This window comes from Lynx rufus, unplaced genomic scaffold, assembly GCF_022079265.1.
Source record: "Lynx rufus isolate CCGP_SWC_20201006 ecotype Redwood Valley unplaced genomic scaffold, mLynRuf1.p SCAF_4, whole genome shotgun sequence".
NCBI lineage: Eukaryota > Metazoa > Chordata > Mammalia > Carnivora > Felidae > Lynx > Lynx rufus.
Window position 1 is genome coordinate 115888817 of NW_025814856.1, and position 25968 is coordinate 115914784.

The window sequence follows — 25968 nt, forward strand, 5'->3', positions numbered from 1 at the left end:
GACAGCTCAGAGCCTGGAACCTGTTTCAGATTCTGTGTCTCCCTCTCTCTGACCCTCCCCCGTTCATGCTCTCTCTCTGTCTCAAAAATAAATAAACGTTAAAAAAAAAAATTAAAAAAAAAATAATATTTGCAAAGAATCTTGCAGAAATCCAAAGCGAGAACTGTAGCACAAAAGGGGCTTAAAGAAATTGAACCTAAAAAACCAGAAACTAGAACTTAAATCCTTATCTTCTAAAGGCAGTCTATTTTAATTCCTCTGATTCTCTCAGTGCCATTCTTTATTTGCTGAATGGCTTCCTAACTTACTCATCCTACCTATGGCCCATTATGGATATTCTAGTCCTAACTATCATGGTCTTTTTGCTCTAGGCACACACTCTCCTCTACACCAAATCTATATTTCTTAATTTCCACAATCTAAATTCTTTAAATAAATCTGACTGTGACAGATCCTTACTTTGATCCTGACTACAACTTACTAGCCAGGCTGGAGATTGGCCGTGCATGGGAAGATATCTCCCCTGGGTCCAACAGTTAAGATCACTGATATAGACTCATGTAGAGACTGGTTTTTTAGAAGGGGCTGTGCATGGGTAGAATGGTAAACATATCTAGTATCTACTATAAATATAACACCCCAGAAGAAATCTAACAAACTGATTATGAGGCACATTTTAATCTGGGAGACCTAAAAATTTTTAACTTTCCTTAACAATCAAGCCTCACAGAAATAGCTCATTTTATGCTTAAACTCAGCTAAATCCCAACACCTTTTTCATTCTGACCCAATCAATTTGTAAAAATCTAAGTTAGGGTCAGGGCACCTGGGTGATTCAGTCAGTTAAGCGTCTGACTTCAGCTCAGGTCATGATCTCACAGTTCCTGAGTTCAAGCCCCATGTCAGGCTATGTGCTGACAGCTAAGAGCCTGGAGCCTGCTTCAGATTCTGCATCTCCCTCTCTCTCTGCCCCTCCCCTGCTCCTGCTCTGTCTCTCAAAAATGAATAAGTGTTAAAAAAAAATTGTTTTTTTTAATCTAAGTTAAGGTTGCTGGAGGGGAAGGGAAGTGGGGGGATGGGCTAAATGAGTGATGGGCATTAAAGAGGGCACTTGTTGTGATAGGCACTGGGTGTTATAATGTAAGTGATGAATCACTAAATTCTACTCCTGAAACCAATACTACACTATATGTTAGCCAACTTGAATGAACATAAAATCTTGGAAAGAAAAAAAAAAATCTAAGTTACAATTGGCCTTTTTAAATTGGCTCACACATAACAGGTTCATGAGCCATTGAATAAATAAGAATAAATCTTTGAATCTTTATAGTTTGGGCCCTGAATTCTACTCAGAATTTTTAATGTAATATTTACCTTATTATTAGCCCTCCATGGTAGTTGACATCATGGTATGCAGTAAGTCACCCTGAATGCAAGGAATTTTATACTACAAAAAAAGTAAGGAATCGGAGCTAGAGATCTCTTGAAAAGCTACCCACGTATTAATTTTGAGTGCAATAACAATAAATGACTTTTCCCAAAGTGGACATACACTAAGTATAGGAGGCCCCAAACTAAGTAAATATTCACAGTGAAAAGTCATTTTTAATGTTTAGTATAGAGAAGGAATACAGGTCTAGGCTGAGAAAGGTTCCAAAAGGGCCAATGAAATAGAACTCAATGAAACAGGAAACAGGAGAAATATCGAAGAGGAAAGCAATAAAAGTATACAAGAATTACAACAAAGAATCTGATGAATGTTCAGGAAAACAAAACCGGAAATAATTCCAATGGAATGAAATCATTGAACACCAGGGCTTTCATTGGGATCTAATGGAGAGAAAAATAAAAGCAGTGGTGTAGGCAGTGTAATTTAAAGTTATGAAGGTAACAAAAGTATTTGCTTGTTGTAAATGAAGACAATACCATTAAGTTGAAATTTTCAAGTCTGACCTCCCCATCAGCAAAGTAGAGATAAATTATTTATAACACAATGATTTACCTCCATTGTCTCACTTTGCCCTTATGTTCATATTCCAACATGCAAACTACTATGTGTTATCTACATTACTTAAAGAAAATGCTCTTTTATCTTATAAGAATAATTAATGTGGCTCTTGGGAGTGGATGCATACATACTTCATGTCATTAGCTTTACCAGAGAAAACAACCTTGAACTTAAAGATTTTAAGAGATAAGTATAAACATTTCAAAAGATAAAAATTACCTCAATACCATTCACTGAGCATTCAACAACAATATTCAAGATATTGCATAAGTAGTAAGTAGTATGGTGCTTAGTAATGCTTTTACGGATTCAGTAAACCAGAACCTCAAGATGGCAAATTTTTATTCATCCCCTGTCTAGCTCATACAATTTATCCAGACTATAGGCCAGGCAGGGACAGAGTGGGAACAAAGAAAGAGAACAAGACCAGGCAAAAACAGACATAGGATGGGAAGTTATGTGGATAACTCACACAATGTTTTTACTTATACAAAAAGTAAACATTACTATGCATTCAAATTGCAACGTGAATAATTCAACAAGCCCTTGAGTGCCTACTGAGTATAATGCAAACTATGCCTATTACTTTGTATTAATAGCAAAAGAACAGTAAGATATGCTCTGTGTCTATGGGAGCCTATAATCCAGATGGCAAAGGAAGTGAGGAAAATAAGTGAGGGAAAAATTGAAACAAGGTAGCACCTTTATTTTCCAAAGGAATAATTGCAAGTGCTAGAATCATCATAAGATCATCAGAATTACACAAAATCAGCAATGTAGAATTTAAAAGAAGGGTTCTGTTTATTATGCAACTACAACAAATTACAAATTTTCCAGTAAAAAAGAAAACAAAAAAATATAAACACTTTGGTAAAACATTGATCTCCCACCTTCATCAATATTTTTCTATATTAGAGATTTTTTTAATTGCTATTCTTAGATCTTTCCCACATAATTAAAAGAAATGTTCATCCTTCTCACTGTTGCTATCCCACTCTTCATAAGAAAGCACTGTTGTACCATTGTGTATTATTTCAAACTCTTTTCCATGCATATACTATATAATCAGCAATTCTGAAAATTCTTTACTCTTAAAAATTATTGAGAATCCCAAATAGCTTTTGTTATGGTGGTAGTTATATTTACTGATGGTTATCATGTTTGAAATTTTTATGACAAAACTTTAAACGTTTGTTACAATAAATCCAGTACATGTCAACATAACACATTTTTTTTTTTTTTTTAGCATTTATTCATCTTTGAGAGACAGAGAGAGATAGAGCATGAGCAGGGAAGGGGCAGAGAGAGGGAAACACAGAATCCAAAGTGGGCTGCAGTTTCTGAGCTGTCAGCACAGAGCCCGATGCTGGGCTCGAACTCACAAACTGCAAGATCATGACCTGAGCCAAAGTTGGACACTCAACTGACTGAGCCACCCAGGTGCCCCACACGTTTTTATTTAAAATAACAATACTCCATGAATAAGTCACAGGAATAAAAACCAGGGCATAAGGAATATAGTCAATGACACTGTAATAGCAATGTAAGGGACAGATGGTAGCTTCAGTTGCAGTGAACACAGCATAGTGTATAAACTTGTCAAATCACTAAGTTACACACCTGAAACTAATGTTACATTATGTGTCAGCTATACTCAAATAAAAAATAATCATAAATAAATAAATGTAACAATTTTCCCACAAACAAAAAAGTTACTGAGAAGAATGGTTTTGCTTCATATTTTCATAAATTTCTTTAACGTCTTGGCTTAATAGGACACAGCTGAATCTTCAAACTGCACCTGCATTCAAACTGATATGATATGATAGTCAAATTGTGTTTTGATTTTTTCACCAAAAAAAAAAAAAAAAATAGAATCACTCTCTCCACGACTTGATTTTTTTTACCTAATATATTCTGGACCTGGACTTCGTTGTTTTTGTTGTTGGTGGTGATGGTGTTTTAATCCATGTGTGGTAGACTATTACCATTATATTTATGGCCTTCAACAGTCTGTATACTTTTGTGCAGTCCTCTCCCACACTGGTACTGGGTTTGGCAATGTGACCTGTTTTGGTGAATGGACTTTAGGAAGCATGATGCCAGCAGAGGCTCAATAAGTGCTTGCACCTGAGGAATGTCCTCTTGAAATACTTTCTCTTAGAAAGTAGCCACCATGCTATAAAATCTCAGGGATAGGCATATGGATGAGAAGCCACATGGAGAAAGATCTTGGAAGATGAGAGGCCATCCTGGCAATTTCAACCTCATGTAAGCCCCCAGAAGAATGCAGCTGCACAAGTGATTTCAACTAGATTGATTTTAGCTACACAAAGGCAGAACTGCCCATAAAATCATGAGAATAATAAATCTTTGTTATTTTTAAGCTACTAAGTTTTAGGGTAATTTGTCACACAGCAACAGATAACTAATATACCTCAGAACACATATAGAGAAATCAGTCTTTTGGAGAAAAAAACCTTCTGAATATTACAATTTTAACTAAATCTATTAAGTTAGGGATATTTCCCATTTTTGAAATTTTTTTTCCAGCCCTTTAAAATGGCGGTTTCCAGTTTTCACTAACTGAACAATGCTATGATAAACTTTCCTGAATCTCTCCAAGTTTTTCTACAGGATAGACTCAGGATGCTGGATCAAAGGTTACTTGTGGTTAAAACTGCCTTCCAAAAAGATTATATCATGCTATACTTCCATTAAGAATAGATGGAAGTGTCATTTCCCTATACCCTAACCAATTATAGACATTATTAATCTTCTTAATTATTGCCATTTTTATGGGCCAAAAAAGCCACATTGCAAACATCTATTTGCATTTCTGTTAAAATCTTTTCAAATGTTTATTATTTCTTCTTCTGTGAATTGTCTACTCATATACTCTGCCTATTTTTTTCCTTCAAATTTTGTAGAGTTTATCACATACTATCCTTTCTAAATGTTGCAAATATTTCCCCAGTTTTGTCATTTGCTTTTTAGCTTTGTTTTTGGTATTTTCATTGTATAGAAAGTTTTACATTTTTATGTACTCAAGTCTGATAATCATTTCTTTTATTAATACTGAATTTTGCTTCATAAAATTTTTCTCCAGAGTTTTCCTCTAGAGTAACCAGAGTTTTATTTTCTATGTGATAAATGATTAATATTTCTGGATTTTTTTAAATACATACACACAGTGTGAATGTAACTTATTCTCCCCAAATGAATAACCAGTTATACCAGCACCATTTATTGAACCATTTCCCAGAGGTAAGAATTGATACATTTAATATATATTAAATTATCATATACTTGGGTCTGTTTCTGGACTCTATTTCAATGATCTTTTTGATTATTCCTGCATCTGTACTACACTATTTTAATTACTATAAATTAAATGACATTTTTTTTTAGAAATTTAATTAAGTGTATATTATAGTAAAATCCAAAGTAACAATGACTTAAACAAGATAAAGTTTATTTCCTTCTTATCAAAAATGAATGGGAAGAGGGTGGCAGTCCAGGGCTAGTATGGTGGCAGCTGCCTGTTTTGCTCTACTATCCTAGCAAAATTGCTATCCTCAAGGCTACTTCACATTCCAAGATGGCTACCATAGCCATCCTGCCCACTTTCCAGGAAAGAAGTTAAGCAGGCAAAAGAACGTCCTCCTTTCTTTTAAGGGAGACTTCCTTCCCTGCGCCCCTTTTAACTTACACGTATAGCTCACTGGCCAGAATTTAGGATTGATGGACACACAGCATTATGGGATACTAAGCAAGATCATCTTTAGCAGGGTGACACAGAGTTCACTAGTTAATTTAGTTTACCCTATTCTCAGAACTCTGATATCTGCTTCCAAATGATGAAAGGGCAAGTGTTCTACTTTTGTATATGTTCAAATTTTTCCCTTTCAGCAAAGTATCTCAAAACACTGTAAGAGTTGACTAACACATCATGATTTAATATATAATCCAATTAAAAAACAAGAAATAAGTGGCAAAAAATGCATATATATTTAGCTTATGGCTAAAGCGTGTGATGACAAAGTGCTGACAATAACTGAGACAACTCAATATGACTGGTTGATGATCAGGGGTTATGACAACTATCAAAGCAATAGGCATGAGCCAAAAGATACATTACTCTGCTCCTATTGATCATAACACAAGCAAAGTAATGTTGCTAACATTACGTACAAGCAATTAGTTCAAATTAATATTAAATTAAAAAGTATTTTATTCAGTCTTCCTCTTGCAGTTTCTACTCTGAAAAAGCAACCAGGTCTATTGGCAGAGGCTCTTGAACACTTAAGAACACAAAATACCCATAAACACTTTTTCCTTGCCAAACCAAATAAATCCAATTGAACTAAAGAATCAGCCAGCTGCTTGCCATTGACTGTACTGTGGGGGGAGGTGAAAATAGACAAATAGTTATTACTTTCTACATTGAGCCATCCAAATTTCTCTCTACCTTGTTTGTCTTGCCTGAGGGAAGAGTCAAAGTTTTAAGGTTCTGGCATTCAGCATTGCAAATTGATCCTTGGGGACAGGCAAATTAGGGGTATTTGGGATTTCACTAAATCCAAGCAGACAAGTCACCAATATTAGTTTGTTAGGGTTGCTGTAACAAAGTACCATAGACTGTGGCCTAAACAACAGAAATCTATTTTCTCACATTTCTGGAGACTAAAAGTCCAAAAATCAAGGAGTCAGCAGGGTTGGCTTCTACTGAGAGGAAAGGATCTGTTCCAGGCCTTTCTTCTTGGCTTGTATCTTCTCCCTATGTCTTCATATCATCTTCTGTCAGTAGAAGTCATGTCCCAACTTCCTCTTATAAGGACATCAGTCATATTGGATTAGGGCCCACCTTAATTATCTCATTTTAACTTAATTAACTCTGCAAAGACCCTATCTCAAATTATGGTTATATTCTGAGGTCCTGAGTATTAGGATTTCAATATATAAAAAGGGGGACAGAAGACACGATTCAGCCCATTAACACTTTCAAAGCTGCAATAAAGTAGGGTTGTAGAAAGTAATCTCTCTTTTCTTGTACTAGAGGTTTTTAAATATCACCCATTTATTAATAAACTATTGAATGTCTATATGTCCTAGATGCTAAGTTTACAAAGCGGAATACGACATAGTCCCTGACCTGAGGGATTCTCAGTTCACTGTAGGAGACAAGTAAACGTGGAAGAGAGTGTCCTTTAATCCCTTTTGAAACAAAGCAAGGCAAATCAGGATATAGGCAAATAAAATAAAATAATAACAAATGCTATGAGGAAAATGGGGAGGAATATAAAAGAAAGCCCAATGTAAATATTGTCTTGGAATCATTTTGTTACCATTTGGTCTTTTTTCCTCTCTCTTTCCCCAAAATTACAGCGTACAGAAATACACTTTCCGAGGCACAGCTCTACTTTAATTTCTTTAAAGCTTTTTGCATTCTAAGTGGCAGTTTTATCTGCTCTAGTGTTGAGGACAAAGGAAGAGAGAAATGTTAAGGGAGCCAAATTCCAGTTGACTTGTGGGTTGGGTTGATGTTTTAGAGTGAGTCACTGCCCTTTCGTATATTGGAATGAAACTCTCAACCGTTAATAAAGTCTGAGGGGGGCCTGGGTGGCTCAGTCAGTTAAGCATCCCACTGTGGATTTCAGCTTAGGTCATGATCTCACAGTTCAGGAGTTCGAGACCCACTTGGAGCTCTGAGCTGACAGTATGGAGCCTGCTTGGGATTCTCTCTCTCCTTCTCTCTATGCCCCTCTGTGCTCTCTCTCTCTCAAAATAAATAAATAATCATTTAAAATAAATAAAGTCCACCAATAGAGGCTCCAATGTTCAATTAAAAAATGATGGGGGCAAAGGGAAGGTGCAATGAGAAAATGCAAGTAAACATAGTTAATGATGGCAATGTGTGCTAGCAGAGCCATAATAACAAAAGCGACAGATCTTGACTGTACTACAAAATTCTACTCGGTTCTTCTCAATCAGAAACTTGGTGGATCTTATTAAAATAGTTGTTTATCTTGGTTTAAAACTTATAGAAAGCAAAGCAGCAATAAATAGTTCAGTATGATCATGCTAATGCATATTAACTGGGGTAAGAGTCAATTTGTTTTAGCAGAGACTGAATTAAAAATTTTTTTAAATAAAGTTTTCAAGGGGCACCTGGGTGGCTCTGTTGGTTAAGCTTCAGACTTTGGCTCAGGACATGATCTCGCAGTTTGCAAATTCAAGCTCCACATTGGGTTCCCTGCTGTCAGCACAGAGCCCACTATGGATCCTCTTGTGCCCCTCTCTCTCTGACCCTCCCCTGCTTGTGCGCATGCTCTCTCTCTCTCTCTGTCTCTCACTCTCTCTCAAAAATAAACATTACATTTTTTCTTTAAATAAAGTTTTCAATAATATCAACTTTTATATGAGTATAACAAAGTATAACTTAGATGTTGCTTTGCAGCTGAATATGAAACTAAAAGTAGTACAACAAAAATTTCTATCTTGATTCCTCCCCAAGTACTTCAAAGTCCTGTAAGAATGTTTAAAATCCCTAAAGTAGTTTAAGCATTTCTTTTTCAATTATGCATTGTTTCTGAAAAAAGGGTTTATAACAGAAAACAGAACATCTGTTTGGACCCTTTTGCCAATAACCAATTCCTGACTGATGGAATTCGAGTGCCATAAATCACATAATATTACTGTAAACTCTGGAGCTTTATAATCTGTTGACATGAAAAGTATCTGCCCTGATTACATCAGCAACAAGCTCAACACCATTTCCACCAAGAGGCTGGCCTTCCTGAGTATAACATACACCTGTATAACATATTTGAAGTTCTCATAGTGAAAAGAATTAAGTTTTACTCTTACTTTTCTTGACATCACCTTTCTTAGCCTGTCTTTCCTTTCCCCTCAACCTATCATTATCATGGATTTAAAAAAAAAAAAAAAAAAAAGCATATCAGCTCCCCCTTGTTAAAAAAAGCATATCAGCTCCCCCAGAAAAGGGCTTGTTAAAAATTAAATGTTGGATCACCTGGGTGGCTCAGTCGATTAAGCGTCTGACTTCAGCTCAGGTCACGATCTTGTGGCTTGTGAGTTCGAGCCCTGCGTTGGGCTCTGTGCTGACAGCTCAGAGCCTGGAGCCTGCTTCAAATTCTGTGGTTCCCTCTCTCTCTCCGCCCCTCCCCTGCTCACACTCTGTCTCTCTCTCAAAAATAAATAAACATTAAAAAAATTTTTTTAATTAAATGTTATATATATATATGGTAGAGAAGTGTGTTGAAAGGAATCCTTTTATAAAATATTTTAAGGGGCGCCTGGGTGGCTCAGTCGGTTGAGCGTCGAACTTCAACTCAGGTCATGATCTCACTCTCCGTGAGTTCGAGCCCCGAGTCGGGCTCTGTGCTGACAGCTCAGAGCCTGGAGCCTGCTTCAGATTCTGTGTCTCCCCCTCTCTCTGCCCCTCCCCTGCTCATGCTCTGTCTCTCTCTGTCTCAAAAATTAATAAACACATTAAAAAATTTGTTTAATATTTTAAATACAAAACATAGCTAATACAAATTATAGCAAACATAGCTAAAATTTCTCTTCCACTCCTTTCTATTAGGAGACTATCATACCTTATAGTCCTTTTACACCCTTCCCCTCTAGTGTTTTGACACAGCTCAACAAATAGAAAAAGCAACATGGCACAATAAAAAGAGTCCAAAAACTCATGCCCAATTTCCAGCAAATTACTTAAACTCTCTAAGTCTCAATTTCCTCCAACATGAAAAGTAGTGATGACATCTATATCACAGGAATGTTTTCACTAGCACACCATAGATGTTCAATAACAATAGCTCTAATTGTCACTAACAAAATATTTATCAATTGGACAATTGAGAATGAATCTCAGAAGCTTACAGTTTCTGAAAAGGGGGGAGAGGGGTGATGGAAGGGAGGCTTCATTAGATTCTTATGCTCTCTAGCTACTTCCATACTTACTTATTCTTCACCAATTAACTTTCTGATTTAGTAGCCTCATCTACTGCTACTGCCTCCAATTATCACCACCAATTTATTCCTTAACCCCCTTTACAGTATGTATTTGGTTCTCATCGTATACTTTCCATCACCTTAGAAATGACAATCTACTGATTTTTTTCTCAATATTCTTTCCCTTTAACCTTGCCACACGCATATTCCTTTCTGAAACTCTAAGAAGACTTCACTGACCTCAATATTCTGGTTCTATCACCCATATAACCATTCTGATTTTCTGTACTTCTTGAATAGTCCATTCCATATGCACATTTCTACTTCCTTTCTTAGTTTGACACTTCTTCCCTCCCCTCCTGATTCCTAAAACACTTCCACCTTCCTCTCTATTCCCTTATCAGAACCCACTTGAAGGTTCATAATTTCCCAGAATAGTCTCCCCTGCTTTTCCACTACAAAAGTGCGCACTGCCTGGGAGGCTATGTTGCCACTCCATCCACCACAGTAATATCTATGGATTAACAAGTCAGCAGGAACCTTGAACTTTAAGTTGAAAAAGGAATGTATATACCTGGCAAGTATAAAGAGGTCAGACTGGCAACTTTCTATGCCCCCATGGGCAGAAGCAGGGGAGTACAGTATGTGTATGTTGCTTAGAACTAATACCCTAATTAAATTAGTGAAATGTTCTTTACATTCAAAAGGGAAAAAACAAACAAATAAAACCAGGCAAGCTCCAAAAGATTAAAATAGAGTTCGTAATTGCTTGCCCAATTTAGGCAGTTTTAAGGCTTACATTATTCTTTTAAATTTCCAAGCCTAAACATCATTCTATAAAAGAATAAATGCAAATCTTCCAAAAGCTGATGCCTCAAATAACTTTCATAGTACAGTTTAAGAACTCATATACAATGTTTTCATTAAGTCAAGTACAAATAACTGAATGAATCCTTAAGCATTTACATGAGAAAGCAACTAATGTTCATCAGCTAATCAAAGACTCTTTGTTCAGGAAAACACACACCAAACAAATATCACTTAACATTTACTACTAAAAGGCTACTCTGATGCAAGCCTCAACAATGACAAATGTTTAAACTACAGTGGAAAAGTACTATTTTCCAAAATTCCTTGATCTTTTATCTGTGTTGCACTTAACATTCTTTACAAGGTACAAACAGGATTCAGGAATGCAAATTGATCTTGAAACTGCACTAAATTAAAATGTAAATTATATAAAGTACATTATACATTTATTGTATTTCAATTCTGGGATCTTCTATCATAACCACACTTGGATGTATTTATTAAAATAGCAGGAGATATGATATTACATAGAGCGACCCGTAATAATTATGATAGGGTTACCAAAAACTGAGACTAATTGGGCAGAAAGGAAAACAATAAGACACTCAAATAAAGTGATTAAATTAACTTCTCAATAATAGAGAATAAGGGAAGAGTCTGATTAAGAAAAAATTAGGGTACTGATTAAAACACATGATCTATGGCATCAGATAGGAATTCAACTTAAACTCTCTACCACTAACTAGTTGTTGATCTTGAACAAGTATTTTAAACCTCGTTGAATCTCAGTTAATCTGTAGAGTAAGGACAATGCTACTTATGTCTCAAAATTGTGCATGTACATAAACTGTACTTAATCCAAAAGGCCTAGACATTTTTATAGCTAAACTATTTCTGACCTTAAGGAAGAGACGAATTGCCAGAGGATATAAAAGAAAAATGGAAGGTTTCTCTTTCTTTTTTTATTTTGCGAAGCTAGTAATATATAAGGTAATATAAGAAGAATACTAAAGATCAATCTTACATAGCAATCAAATCTAGCACTACTTTAAAGAGGTATGCTATTACCAAGTTGCCTTTACCAGCAATTGTTTGGTGAAATCTACTAGGAAGTCCTCTAATATAATTCATCAGCCAGTAGGTAAAAGAAGAAAAACTATATGATCATCTCAGTGTACATTACAAGGGTATGTGATCAAATTTAATATCTTTTCCAATTAAATCTCAATTCCAAAAAGGAATTAAGGAAGATTATTTCCTTAACATGCTAAAAACAAAAGTTGCCAGAAAGAATACACAACTGTGAAACCCTAAAGGCATTCTCACTCAAATGAGAAGTGAGCCAAAGATGCTCACTATTCACTAATATAATTTAACATCACTCCAGACATTTAATGTCAAAAATAAAATAAGGATTAGATATTGGCAAGAAGGCAAAATTACCATCATTTACAAATGCTATAACTGCTGTATCACAAAATCCAATAAAAACTATAAGAAATTAAGAATTTTAGGGGCACCTGGGTGTTCATTCAGTTGGTTAAGCATCCACTCTTGATTTCTGCTCAGGTCATGATATCAAGGTCATGAGATCAAGACCTGCATTGGGCGCCACACTGACAGCATGGAGCCTACTTGTGATTCTCTCTCTACCTCTCTTACTGACAACACAGAGCCTACTTGGGATTCTCTCTCTCTCTCTCTCTCTCTCTGCCCCTCTCCTGTTTACATGCACAAGCACACACGCTTTCTCTTTTTCTCAAAATAAATAAACTTAAAAAAATGAAATTAAGAATTTTATAAATGGGGGTGCCTGGGTGGGTCAGTTGGTTCAGCATCTGACTCTTGATCTCAGCTCAGGTCTTGCTCTCAGGGTCATGAGTTCAAGCCCTATTTGGGGGTTTAAAAAAAAAAGAATTTCATAAAATGACCAGTTAGAAAACAGTATACCTAAATTACCAACTTTTCTATATTCCACTGAGAATATGCAATCCTCATTAAAATACAATGAGGGGCGCCTGGGTGGCTCAGTCGGTTAAGCGTCCGACTTCAGCTCAAGTCATGATCTCGCAGTCTGTGAGTTCAAGCCTCACGTCGGGCTCTGTGCTGACAGCTCAGAGCCTGGAGCCTGCTTCAAATTCTGAGTCACCCTCTTTCTCTCACCCTCCCCTGTTCATGCTCTCTCTCTCTCTGTCTCAAAAATAAATAAATGTTAAAAAAAATTTTTTTAAATAAAAAAAAATACAATGAAAAAAATTCCATTCGCAATAGCAACATGTTTTAAAATACCAAAAATATACTTTAAAAATAGGCAGAACCACATCAGGAAAACTATAAAACACTGAGTCATTAAAAAATGACTTGGGGGCACCTGGCTGGTTCAGTTAGTAGAACATGTGACTCTTGGTCCTGGAGTCACGAGTTCAAGCCTTACGTTGGGGTAGAGTTTACTAATAAAAATAATACTATTTTTTTTTTTAATGACTTGAAGAAATGATGAAAATATTGTAAAGGTATCACAACTATCTCAAAAAAATTAATTTGAAACTCCATTGGGGCTCTTTTGAGATCTTAATAAATTGAATTAAAGGTAATCTGAAGGGGTGCCTGGGTGGCTCAGTTGGTTAAGCATCTGACTTGGGCTCAGGTCATGATCTCGCAGTCTGTGAGTTCAAGCTCCATGTCGGGATCTGTGCTGACAGCTCAGAGCCTGGAGCCTGCTTCAGATTCTGTGTCTCCCTCTCTCTCTGCCCCTCCCTCAGTCATGCTCTGTCTCTATCTCAAAAATAAATAAAACCTTAAAAAAAATTTTTAAGGTAATCTGAAAAGATTTAGAAGGTTTAGAAAGAAAGAAAGAAAGAAAGAAAGAAAGAAAGAAAGAAAGAAAGAAAGGAAGGAAGGAAGGAAGGAAGGAAGAAAGAAAGAAAGAAAGAAAGAAAGAAAGAAAGAAAGAAAATAAAAGAAAGGAAAAAGAAAAGAAAAAAAGAGGAGGGGGTGGGGATATAAATATTACCTTTCTCAGGATAGGAAGTATGGGCCTTTGACAACTCCCTAATCACAACTCTTCCTGGTCTCATTTGGGAGACATAGAAATGATTTCATTCTCCAAAGTATTTAAAAGGCATATATCCAAAGGGCAAGCAAACAGAATTTCTTCTGAGCAAAAAGATGTTTTAAACAGAAGATTTTCAAATGTTAAATATTCTCTTTCCTCAGTGCAGATATGCAGCCTAACTCCAACAGGGCCAAAAAGACTCTGGCAGTACTTGGCTCTCAGTAACAAGCAATAGTCAAACTGTTAGTTCCATCTGCTCCCCTCCAAAAAATGACAAAGCATTACATGGTGGTGCCAGGGGTCCCAGGCTCCATTTAGGGAGATTTCCTGAGCAGCATCCATTTTCACAATATTAATATGCTCTCTAACTTTGTTTGAATACTTTAGAAAATCAGTCTTGATACTACACGATGACAACTTGGATGCTGATAACAAAGAAATGTGCTGTCTTTAACATCAGATTCTTTGTTACTTCCAAATTGTCTTCCTTTCTTATTTGTCAAAGCTCTGAATTTCACCCACTTCCATCTCCCTGGGGACTCAATTCCAGTAAATATCTCATCTTTCCTACTTCTTACTTCTCACCTTATTTATGCATGTAAAGAAACAAACATAACATTCCTTCAATCTATATCCCTCTTCAGTGGTTTTCAACCTTGCCTGAACATTGGAATTACCCAGGGAACTTTAAAATACCTGTCCAACTAATCTATAGTAACAGAAAGTAGATCAGTGGTTTCCTGAGGATGAGAGGGAGAAATTACAAAGGGACACAAGAAAACTTTTGTAGGTGATGGATATGTTCATTATTCGGACTGCGGTGATGATTTTACAAGTATAAATCTATGGCAAACATTAAATTGCACACTTTAAATATGTGTGGTTTATTAAATGCCAATTAATTTCAACAAAGCTGCTGAAATAAATACTAATGCCTGGGGTACTACCTCAACCTCAAATTGGTATGGGCTTTCCCCTGGAAACCAAGATTCTTAAAAGCTCCCCAGATGGTTGGAAATGTGCAGCTAAGGATGGGAACCACTGCTCTTTAGCTATCATCCTCTCCCTTCTTCAGTTTTCTTGAAATGCCTCACTCAAGCATGTCTACTTTATCATCACCCATTCTTTCTCAATCTTCCAAAGACTGGTTTCTGAACCCTACTCAGTTAAAACTGTACCTGTTCAAGCCACCTATGGAATCCTGATCCTTAGGTCCCTGGAATCCTCTCCTTCCTTGACACCTCTTCACAACATTCAAACTTGTTGACCCATTCCCCTCTATCTGAAATTCTCTCCATCCTTAGCATCTCTCCTGATGTTCCTCCTACCTTTCTAACTAGCACTCTTCTATCTCTTTCACGCTATTCTTCTACCCATTTCTGCTTTTTAACAGACTGTTCTCTAGCCACTGCTTTTACAACACTAAAACCTTTCCCTGAGTCATTTCAATATCACCAGATCAATACGGCTTCAATTCAACCGCCGATCTGCCCTGCAATCCTGATTTCTTTTATAAGTTCCACATCCATGGATCCAAACATCTAATGACATCTTCACCTGAATGCTCCACAGCTTCCTCAGATTCAGAAAACCCAAAATAGAAATTATCATCTTCCCTCCATCTTCCCTCACTTCCAATCACTAGAACCAAGTCAAATCCTCAGGGTCCTGATTCTTCCTTCTTTCTTCCCAAAGGTAACAGTACCTGTCAGATTCTACTACACTCTAGTAGAGTGAGGATCTAAAACAAAAATTCATTAAATGGCTTCTTACTCATCACCACCAATCCAATCCCCATAGCCAAGGATACAATGCCCTGATCTGGAGTTCTACCACCCTCACTATTTTCATCTTCCACCATTTCCTTATCTAACCCCAGCATTCAAGTCATGTTAATGTCAATGTTATTGACTTCGGACTTGTCATTGACAATGACTTCTCTAAATTGCCATAGTTTCTCATGCCTCCTTGCCTTCTCACTTGTATTCTTCTCTTGGAAAGTTAGTGACCTCCTGCACTTGGCTAAATTATATCAGATCTCCAAACTGTACTGTGTGCTCCTGATTCTACCTACATCCAAGCTGAGTTAGCCATCTCCTACTCTGCTATGTTCCTACACTAGGCATATCTCTATTCACATTTATCACATTGTATTATAATTGTTACTTATCTGTCTTGTACATCAGACAGTATTTTCCTTGATGACAAGAGTTATGCCATTCATTTGTGCCATAGAACCTATTCAGCCTGGGGCAGTGCAAAATAAATTTATGTTTGGCATAATTTCAGTTATTTACAAAATGTAAATATGATACCCCCAAAAGGGTACTGATATTAACATTTTTCAAAGTTTTTACATTTTCATTATAAAATAAATATCATGCCACTGGATCCTGAATAAAACAGTTGACTATAAGACATGTTTAAACTCTGACTGTCAAAACGACACCACTCTGAGAAATGCAATCAAGAGCAGATTTCATAAAATAGAAACACAACAAAGAAAGGAAGCATAGCAGGAATAACATACTGACCCAACCAACACCTTATCTGGGTGTCTATATCCAGGTGCTGTTAATGTCCATAACTAAAAGGTTTTATAATCCCTCTATGGTAATAACTGTAGTAAATCAAAAGGGGATAAAATAAGCCAAATCCAGAATATTTTTAATCCAAATATGTGATGGTTTTCCCCTGAGCCACTTTATTTAAATGAATTATTTGAATAACTGACTTTAAAGCTACTATTGGCCCAGCAGATCCTTTTTTTTTTTTTTCTTCTTTCTTGCCTTTCCCTGTACTTCAAAAAAATGGTGTTTGGAACCAACATTCATCTCGTAAACCTTAAAAATGTATTAACCCAAAGAAAAGATGCTTAGAAACTGGAGGGGAGGGGTAGTCTGTGGATTTTAGGAAAATGTACTTATGGAAAACAACCCTCCCGGGTCTATCACATTGACTCAAGGTTACACCGATCCTCATGACTTTATGCAGATAAGATTTTAAATGCCGAAAATTTCAAACTGTCAAGTGTTACATGAACCAAAGGGGTGGCATATCGGCTCCAAAAACTACTGTGTGACCCAAAGGACACACAATTTGCAAAAGGACAGCTTGGTCCTACTGCCTGTCCAGTGGTCTCTGAAATTAGTAGCTGCCTGTGGAACAAACTCCCCCTACCTGAAGAGCGGAGCCGCTGCGGGGTGTGTGACAGCGCATTTATCAGAGACCCGATCCAGTGCAGCACGAAACCACTAGGGCAAAATTAAAATCTTTCAGGAATGCCTGAACTTGGAGGGCACAAGAGCACAACTGTGCACGCTCAAGGGCGGATACGCAGTTTTGCTGAAGCGTGCAAACTTGGGGTCTTCCAATGCAACCATTTTCAGACAAAACCCCGACGATTCTCGAGCACGTTAAAAGCAGCCTCAGGAGCGGAATAACTCCTAGAAAGAAGGGAGCAAGTGCTGAAGAGGGGATCTCCAGTGTAATAACCAAGGAAGGAATCGTGGCTGCTTTCTGAATCTCACTGCCCTGCGGGGGACACCAAAGACCAGGGCGAACGCTGCTTTTAAAGATGGGGGGTGGGGGGGGGGAGAGTTGACGGTGACCATTTTAGCCACTAGACTGGACGTACAGCTGTAGCCTCCCGGGAGTGGGAGAGGCCAGGCCCGAGCATCAGCTGCGGCTGGGTGGGGGTGGGGGGCTCCCCGCAGAGGGGCGGCGGGTCCCGCCCAGGCGGCTGCCCCCTGGGCACGCCCGGAGTCTGGGCTGCTCCTTGCTGGGAAAGAGAAAGACCCGAGTCCACGCGCACAAAGCTGCCGCCGCCCAGGCAGCACACGGGCTGCGCCCAACTTCGGGGCGAGCAGCCGCCGGCCGCAGCCCACTCACCCGACCCCGCTGCTCCGGCCCCTCGGACGCCCCTAGAACCCAGCGCCTTCTCGCGCCCACCCGCGGCTCCTCGCGAGGGAGCCGTTACCCCCAACGAAGGCGCCGCCCCGGGGACAAAGTCCCGGTCCCCTCCCCGCCGCCGCCTCGCCCCGGCTCCTCCCTGACAAAAAAGTTATCGGTCGCCGGCTGCCCTGGGGGCCCGGCGTGGGTCGCTGGGTCGTACTCACCAGAGCGGCTTCCCAAGCTCCACCTCCAGAACCTCGGCTTGTTTGACTCCCAGCGACAGCGACGGCGGCTGCTCTGCTTTCTCCGGAGTAGAAGCACCACCTGCCCCCCCTTCTTCCTAACAGAACGGGTCCCAGCGAGCCATCTTCCCCCTCTGCTCACTGACTGACAACCCAGCCCGGAGAGCCGCCACTGCCGCCAGCCACTCTGACAGGCACGGCTACCGACCCGTCCCCAGGCAGCCAACCACCACCGCCCCACTCCGGCTCGGCCTATCGCCGTGCCCTGGGGCGGAACCAGGACAACTTCTTCACCAATAAGAATCTTCCTCTGCTAGGCCTGGGGCGGAGCGACAAGGTGGGAGGGAGGGAGACTTTTAGGTAGGCGTGGTCTAATCAATGGGCGTGATCGGGGCGCCAAGGGGAAGATGATTGACTGTACGATTTGAGGCACGGCTAGATTACAGTGATGGGCGAAAGTCTCTCAGATCGGAGCCAATAGGATTTATAGCCCTCTCAGAAGAAAATAAGCCTTTCAAAGTGATGTTAACCATGATCGCAGAAGATAAACTAACTGATACTTTAATTTCTTGATCAGGAGCATTTACTTCCCAGTAATTCGAGTCACAAGAATTTATTAAAATCTCATCAAATACCAGGAGGGAAAAATATGTAAGTTTTTGCAAAATGGTCATAAAAATTCTTCCCATCTTAATTGCTTTTGGCCTTGGCCTGGAAAAAGTCAAACACAAATCCCCAACTTCTTTCCATGGGCTGTTTTTATTTTCTCCATATTCCCTCCCTACTCTTTCCCAAACACATACTATTTTGTGTGGCCACTGGAACCTGAGCACATCTGAACCAGCTCCTACATACAGTCCCTCTGTTTTGGACTTTGTCAATTCCTCCTATCACATCCCTCTCAAGTCCAGTCAGAACTAATTAGAAGAGAAATGGACTTCAGTCTGGAAGACAAGAAGTCATTCTAGGTTTACACCAGAAAGGGGAAGGACTTCTAAAGCACTAAATGATCCTTTCAGACATGCCAAGCACATAAATAAGAAAATACATGATTTCAAACAGGCATCAAGCAAACAATTTTAGATAACCATTAGAGCAGATCTCTAGAAGAGTCAGCATCCCCCTTCCAAGAACATAGCTGACTTTATAAGCAAATAACAAAATACAGTAATAAGGGCAATAGAGCTAGGTTCAATGAGCAAGGGAAACAGAGGAAGAAATCATCGTGTTTAGGAATGTCAGGGAACTTCACAAGGAAGGTAATGTTTGCGCTGGATCTTAAAAGGTAAATAGGAATTTGCCAGAGAAGAAAGTCAAAGAGGATTTCAGTAAAAGGGAAACAGCATTGTCAAAGGCATGGAGTTGTAAAAGGGCACCCACTGAGAAAGTCGGTGGGACTGAAAGCGAGTAGCGCCAAAAATTTAGAGCAAAAGATTGAGATGAGATTATAAACGGCCTCATGAGCTACATTAAGGTATTTAGAAGAGCACTGTTCAACAGAGCTTTCTGCAATGATGGAAATGCTCTGTATTTTTGTTGTCCAGTGCAATAGCCACTAGCCACTTATATGGCATAGATGAAGAACTCTTTTTTTTTTTTTTTTAATAAAGGCAGACTGCCACCTGCAGCACCTCATTTGGATGTGTCTGGAGTCTTGGAAGCTTTATTAGTCTACCTTCTCCTACAAATGGACCTGGGGAGTTTGTTTATAGGATCTAGCAGGGGAGCTCAGCTACCTGAAGAATGGTCCTCTATCAGGACAAGTTGTCTTCTTGGAGCTATGTTCAGCTTCAGGAGAGAACACGTAGAATGGTGAGGGAGAAAATGGATACCCACCTGGCCAGACAGATCAGCCAAATCAACCTTCGCAATCGATGGGGTGACAGATACCACAGCCAGCTCGTTCTCACATCAGAACTCACTTTTTTATTGAGTCTTAATTACTCCCATCTTGGACATCTCAGGTTTAAACTTTATTCTGCAGGCAATAAGGGACCAACAGAAGTTTTTAATCATGTAGACAACTCAATCAGTTTTCTTTTAAAGAATGAGAATCTAAAGACAGTACAGAGAGTGTTTGTTCTCTTTGAGGGGAATCTTGACAGATCCGACAAGGGTACTGACAAAATAATTTAGGTCAGCTGGGCCAGAGCCTGGCAGGGGAAGTGTTTGCCCAAAGGAATAGGGACAAGAAGCCCCAGAAAGTATGTTATACTCTTACATCTTAGCACAAGAGGTCAAAACCTGAGAAATTGAATTTTGTCATCAAATCCTGGCAGGATAGGGAGTAAAAGAGTGAGGGAACAGAAGGGGGGGGGTGTAGAAAGCCAAAGGGTCACTTAGCTCATAAAATAGGAAGAAAGCAAGAATGAGCAGAGTACAAGATACAATTAGTCTTACTGGACACTAGCCATGTGATCCACTGATGCATTGGCCTGACTTAAAAAAGCCAAAGACTCTGGCATCAGGAAGGCACAGTAGGACCAGGGCAAAACTCCAGGAGAAATGAAGACCTGAACCATACCTGCGGAAGTGAGGATGGAAGGGAGGGGAGAATATTTATTGACTTCCTACACTGTGCAAGGCACTCAGCTTGTCAAAGATACAAAGTAATGCTAGATGCTTACAGTGTAGGTAGCTGGATAACAAACAGGTGAAAAGTGAGATTAATGTATTTAACACAATAGAAGAGATGACACAAAGCAGTACATGACTGCTTCATTGTTTAGATGATTTTCTAAGCAAGAATTGCTGTGTGAGTTCAGAAGAGGGAGCAAGCCCTTTAAACAAGGGCAGTCAGGGAAGGCTTCATGGAGGAGGTAAAAACTGAGCCAGCATCTTGAAAAACGGGCAGGAATATGAATCAGAAAAAACTGGGTGAGAAGAAAACTCTTGGAATCCCTGAAAAAGAAATAGAAGAGGGGGAAACACAAGCACTGTACAGAGGGTATGGGAGGCTAGTTGAGCTAGCCACTGCCTGATAAGTTAAACTGGGGATAGAAAATTTGTCTTGAAGGCAAATGCAAATGTTCACACTCTGTCTTTTTGCCTAGTGGCTTCCTATCTGCTCCTTAGAATTACTTAGGATGCCTCTCAAAAGCATCAATGTCCAAACTGCACCCACACCAAATAAATCAAAAAATTGGGGAGTGTGGCCTAGAAATAGGTTTTCTTTTAAAAGCTTTCCAAGTGATTCTAACATACAGCCAGAGTTGAGAATAGGGGAACGACATTATATTTTACTAATGCTAAATCAAGACTGTACATGGGATAGACTGAGTAGAGAGAAAGACTGAAGGCTGCCTATGCATATTTATATATTTGTTTCCTCTCTGCAAGAAGACAGGAAACAGTTCTTTGCCTGACTTCACTTCCCGTTTTACAGTGGTAAGATGATATAGAAGGCAATTTAAGTCATCCTTCTAAATCAGAATAAAACCAAAAACAAATTTATGTTTGCAATTCACTCTCCATCATAATTTGTGCATATAAAAATAATTTCCAACAATAACAGTCTGCAGTTAACCATTACACATAACCATTTATATTTTAGCAGCCAAGGGCCAGGAAAATGCCTGAGAACATTCTGTTTCAAAAGGGAAATGTTGTTAACCTACTTTACGAAAGTCAGCATATTCCAGACCTTCCCTACCCATCTTTGCTATTCTCTGATATCTGTAGGCACAATTCTATATTAACTATTAAAATGCATTTACTTTCTTTAATAAGCAAATAAGCTTATTAAAATGCCAGTTGAACATTATATGAACATTTTCTCCATAATATTAAAACTTAAGAACTTTAAGAAATATTTAGCTCAAATATATTTCTATTAGAGTCCGCTGAAAAATAGCGAGGTAACATGACTATTTTTTTCCAGCTTTATTGATATATAATTGACATATAAGATTGTATATGTTCATGATGTACTACATGATGATTTAATATACATATATATTGTGAAATGATTACCACAATAAGATTAGTTAACACATCCTTCACCTCACAGGGTTACCTTTTTTTTTTTTCTTTTCTTGTGGTGAAAACACCTGAAATCTATTCTCTCAGCAACTTTCAAGAATATAGCTCAGTATTGTTAACTGTACTCACCATGCTGTATGTTATATCCCCAAAACTTATTCATCTTACAACTGGGAATTTGTACCTTTTTACCAACATCTCCCCATTTCCCTCCAACCTCTAGCCCTTGGCAACCACACAAATCTACTTATTGTTTCTATGTAACATGACTATTTTATTTTTTTTAATTTTTTTTAGTGTTTATTTTTGACAGAGAGAGAGAGAGAGAGAGACCAAGCATGAGTGGGGGAGGGGCAGAGAGAGAGAGAGAGAGAGAGAGAGAGAGAGAGAGACACGCAGACTCAGAAGCAGGCTCCAGGCTCCAAACTGTCAGCACAGAGCCAGCCACGGGGCTTGAACCCACAGACTGTGAGATCATGACCTGAGCAGAAGTCAGACGCTCAACCGACTGAGCCACCCAGGTGCCCCTAACATGACTATATTAAATGAAAGAGTTAGGAGAATTTTGTCTTCGGAAAAAAAAAAAAAAAAAATGAAAAATGTTACCTTAGTGGCATATTAAAATTTTTGTCTTTAAACCCAAAACAAAAAGAATGGGCCTAAGAGGTCATTCTGTGCTGCTGTGCCAGATTCAGATTACCCTTTAAGAGTTTTACTCCAGCCAGTGTCCCCAGGTGAGGCAGCAGGCTGAGGCATGATCTATATCAGACAACCCCCTTCATAGAAACATATAACCTGAGGCAGCCAGGCCTAAAATGTGACCTGATGTGAACACTCTAGCCAAACAAGGATGGCAATGACTAACTACACCCATTCTCTTTCAAGAATTTGAACTGGAATGTGAAGACAAAATCAATCATGTATTGGGAAAGACAGCCCAAGAAGCCCTGAGAAGGGCAAGTTATGAGTAAACTGAAGCCATTAGGCAGAGAAGAGACATATAAAGTAGAGAATGAAGTAATTGGTAACAAAGGAACCATAGAAGTAGAGACAGAGCAGAATGAGTCACTGTATAAAGATAGAGATCAATGAAATCCTGCTGTCGAGGGAAAAATGAGATAACCCATTCCTACAGCTGCACTGAATCACACCAATTCTCACCTGTGTTCAACATCTGTGAGGTCCCAGCTGTTTCCAGAGTCCTATAAGATTCCCATCTGCATCATTTAAGGTATTCTAAGTAAATTGTTGTACCTTTCACTCCTGTATAGACCAGTAAGTAGACTCCCAGAATTGTGGACCAAGCAAAAGAAGCTGGATCAATTGTATTTTGCAAAGAGAACTTTATCCTTCAAGGTTGATTATGAATTTTTCTAGAAATAACATCTCAGAGGGGAAAAAAAAAACATTCTTCACATCTTAAAAAAAGATTCATAGAGGTGCCTGGGTGGCTCAGTCAGTTGAGCGTCTGACTCTTGATTTCAGCTCAGGTCATGATCCCAGGGTCATGTGACTGAGCCCCACATCAGGCTCTGCAGTGAGCATGGAGCCAGCTTGGGATTCTCTCTCTCTCTCTCTCTTCTCTCTCTCTCTCTCTCTCTCTCTCTCTCTCTCTCTCTCTCTTCCTCTCATTCTCTCTCCCTCTGCCCCTCTCCCCTACTCGTGCTCTATCTCTCTCCTTCTGTCTCTCTAAAATAAAATAAAAAAATTTTAAAGATTCATAAATTAAAATTTCAATATCTTTATAACAGATGTTTTAAGGGGGGAAAGTCTTTCTCTTATCTCTTACTAGTGGAGCCAATCTGGCTCATATTTATGAGAAAGCCATAGAGGTAGTAAGGATGGAAAACCTAATGAGTAGTTACTACACTCAAGTGATTGGAAATGTAAAATGTCCACATGTATCTCCTAAGACATTTTATTCACCAATGTCTTCTAGAAGAATTATTGTTGGGAGATTCTTGTTATATAGCTTTTATCAATTATATTGTTGTAAAAATTTTTATGACATGGGAAAAAGATGAAAAACATGGTACAAACTGCATATATTACATGACCACAACATGAATCACATGTTCGTGCCAGGAGGATATATCAACAACATGTAAGCTTGAAGAAATCATGGGTGGATTTCATTTTCTTCTTCATATATGTTTTTGATTTACCAAATATTCTACAATAAAGCAGATAGAGCTGTATAACCAAAAAAAGAAGTGCACATTATTTTTTAAGATGAATAAGCAACACACTGTACACAGCTTATTGTTAATTCTGCCCAAGTGAACCTCAGTGAAACATTCTTCCTGTTACTTGTATCCAATGCATTATTCAAAATTCTTTAAAGTGCTGTCATAAATTCCACAGAGAAGATCTTATTACCATTGACAAGCAAAAGACCTCACTAGTATTTAGTATAAGAGCACAAACTTGTATGTAGATTTTTCTCTTCCAAAGGGAGACCCAGAGAACAGAAAACACAGAAAAAAAATCTATAGATGACTGTGATAAACAGTGACACTCTCCCTTTGCTCCCACCCCCACCCCAGGGGAAGAGGAACTGTGTTTTGTCATTTCTGGCTCTCCTACAATAGTGAAATTGCTGGGCCCAAGGAGGAACTTCAGAAACACAGGTAAAAGGAGAACATGAAGAATTGGCAGTTTTTCTCCACAGTCTAGGTTTGGTTTATGAATCATTTTCAGGTTCCATAGGCCAAATGGAAACATGATTTCTTCCCTTTCTGACCGTTCACTGCATTCATTGGATGCAAAGTACTTCAGTAGTATTCAGTGTAACATTTCACTGCGTATCACCTTGAATCCTCCCAAAATTGTTTCCCATGTGTTAACCTCTCACCCAGAGAACAGAAACGGCTCTTGGGCCACATACTTTCTTGGTTTTCTTGCCAAGTGGTACCCCTGAAGCAATTCAACAAGCTCAAGTACTGGTTGAAGGGTAAATAAGCCTGGGACCTTGAAGCCCAGCTGCAAGGAGAGGAACAAAAAGGAATGGCAGGAAGAAGCACATCCCCCCAAAATTCTGCCAGCCCGTTCACTCTGGTCTGTAACTCCTGGGTTCAGAGAGTCCAATGTATGAGTAATACTTCCATTTTTCAATTTTGTTCTCATCTACTTAGTCATCATCACCACGCCCTGATATTTATGCCAAAAAGAAAAAAATGCCAGTGAGCGAATTCAACATCATCACTGCTGTTCAGTAAAGACAAGCCCAGCACCTGTTTCCTCCACCACCATGTTGAAGTGACCCAGCCCACCATCAAGCTGGTCTTTCTCGATACCTGTTGTGCCAGCAGAACCCAGGAAAGGAACACCGTGTCTGGACTTCTCTGCTTACCTGAGGCAAGTCCTAAGCACAGGCTTGGGGTATGTGTCCAGGCCCATTTACCCTGTGTCATTTAGAGGGTGTCACCTCCCAAAAAACCTCTACTTCTATGGGCTGAACCATATGATTACTTCTATGGGCTGAAGCATGGTACTAATCCCTAAAGTCACTCTTAAGGATTTTTTTCAAATTTGAATTTCCCCAGGAAGAAAAGTCGTTATCGTCATCAGAAAATTAGCAGAGACTACTTGATCATGTCCCTAAGAAAATGCAGGGTTTTAGGAAAGATAATGGGGAGGGCAGAGGGCAGGATGTAGATATCTGAGCCTGGGACAGTATCTAGGAGTCTCTCATTCTGCAGACCATGGGCTCCTGACACTATCAGGAGCTGAAAACAGAGGGTTTAATAAAGGAAATAAGATATGCTAAAAAGGCCAAGAAGCAGCAGGCTGTATTAACTTAGATCAGTCCTCCAGCTCTGCAATTATATTTTATTTTATTTTATTTTATTTTATTTTATTTTATTTTATTTTATTTTATTTTCTCATTTATTTATATTTAAGAGAGAGAGAAAGAGCATGAGCAGCAGAAAGGAACAGAGGGACAGAGAGAGAATCTTAAGTATGTTCAGCATGGGGCTTGATCCCACAACCCTGGG

At 38.8% G+C, this 25968-nt stretch overlaps 1 protein-coding gene across 1 annotated transcript in view; it reads right to left on the bottom strand.

The window, feature by feature from the left end:
• HYCC1 (hyccin PI4KA lipid kinase complex subunit 1) overlaps positions 1–18159 on the bottom strand; it is a 106388-nt gene extending 88229 nt beyond the window's left edge. The window contains exon 1 of the mRNA XM_047094851.1: positions 17972–18159. The gene's annotated coding sequence lies outside the window, so the exon portion shown is untranslated. The remainder of the gene's footprint in view (positions 1–17971) is intronic.
• Between the last annotated feature and the right edge of the window lie 7809 nt (positions 18160–25968).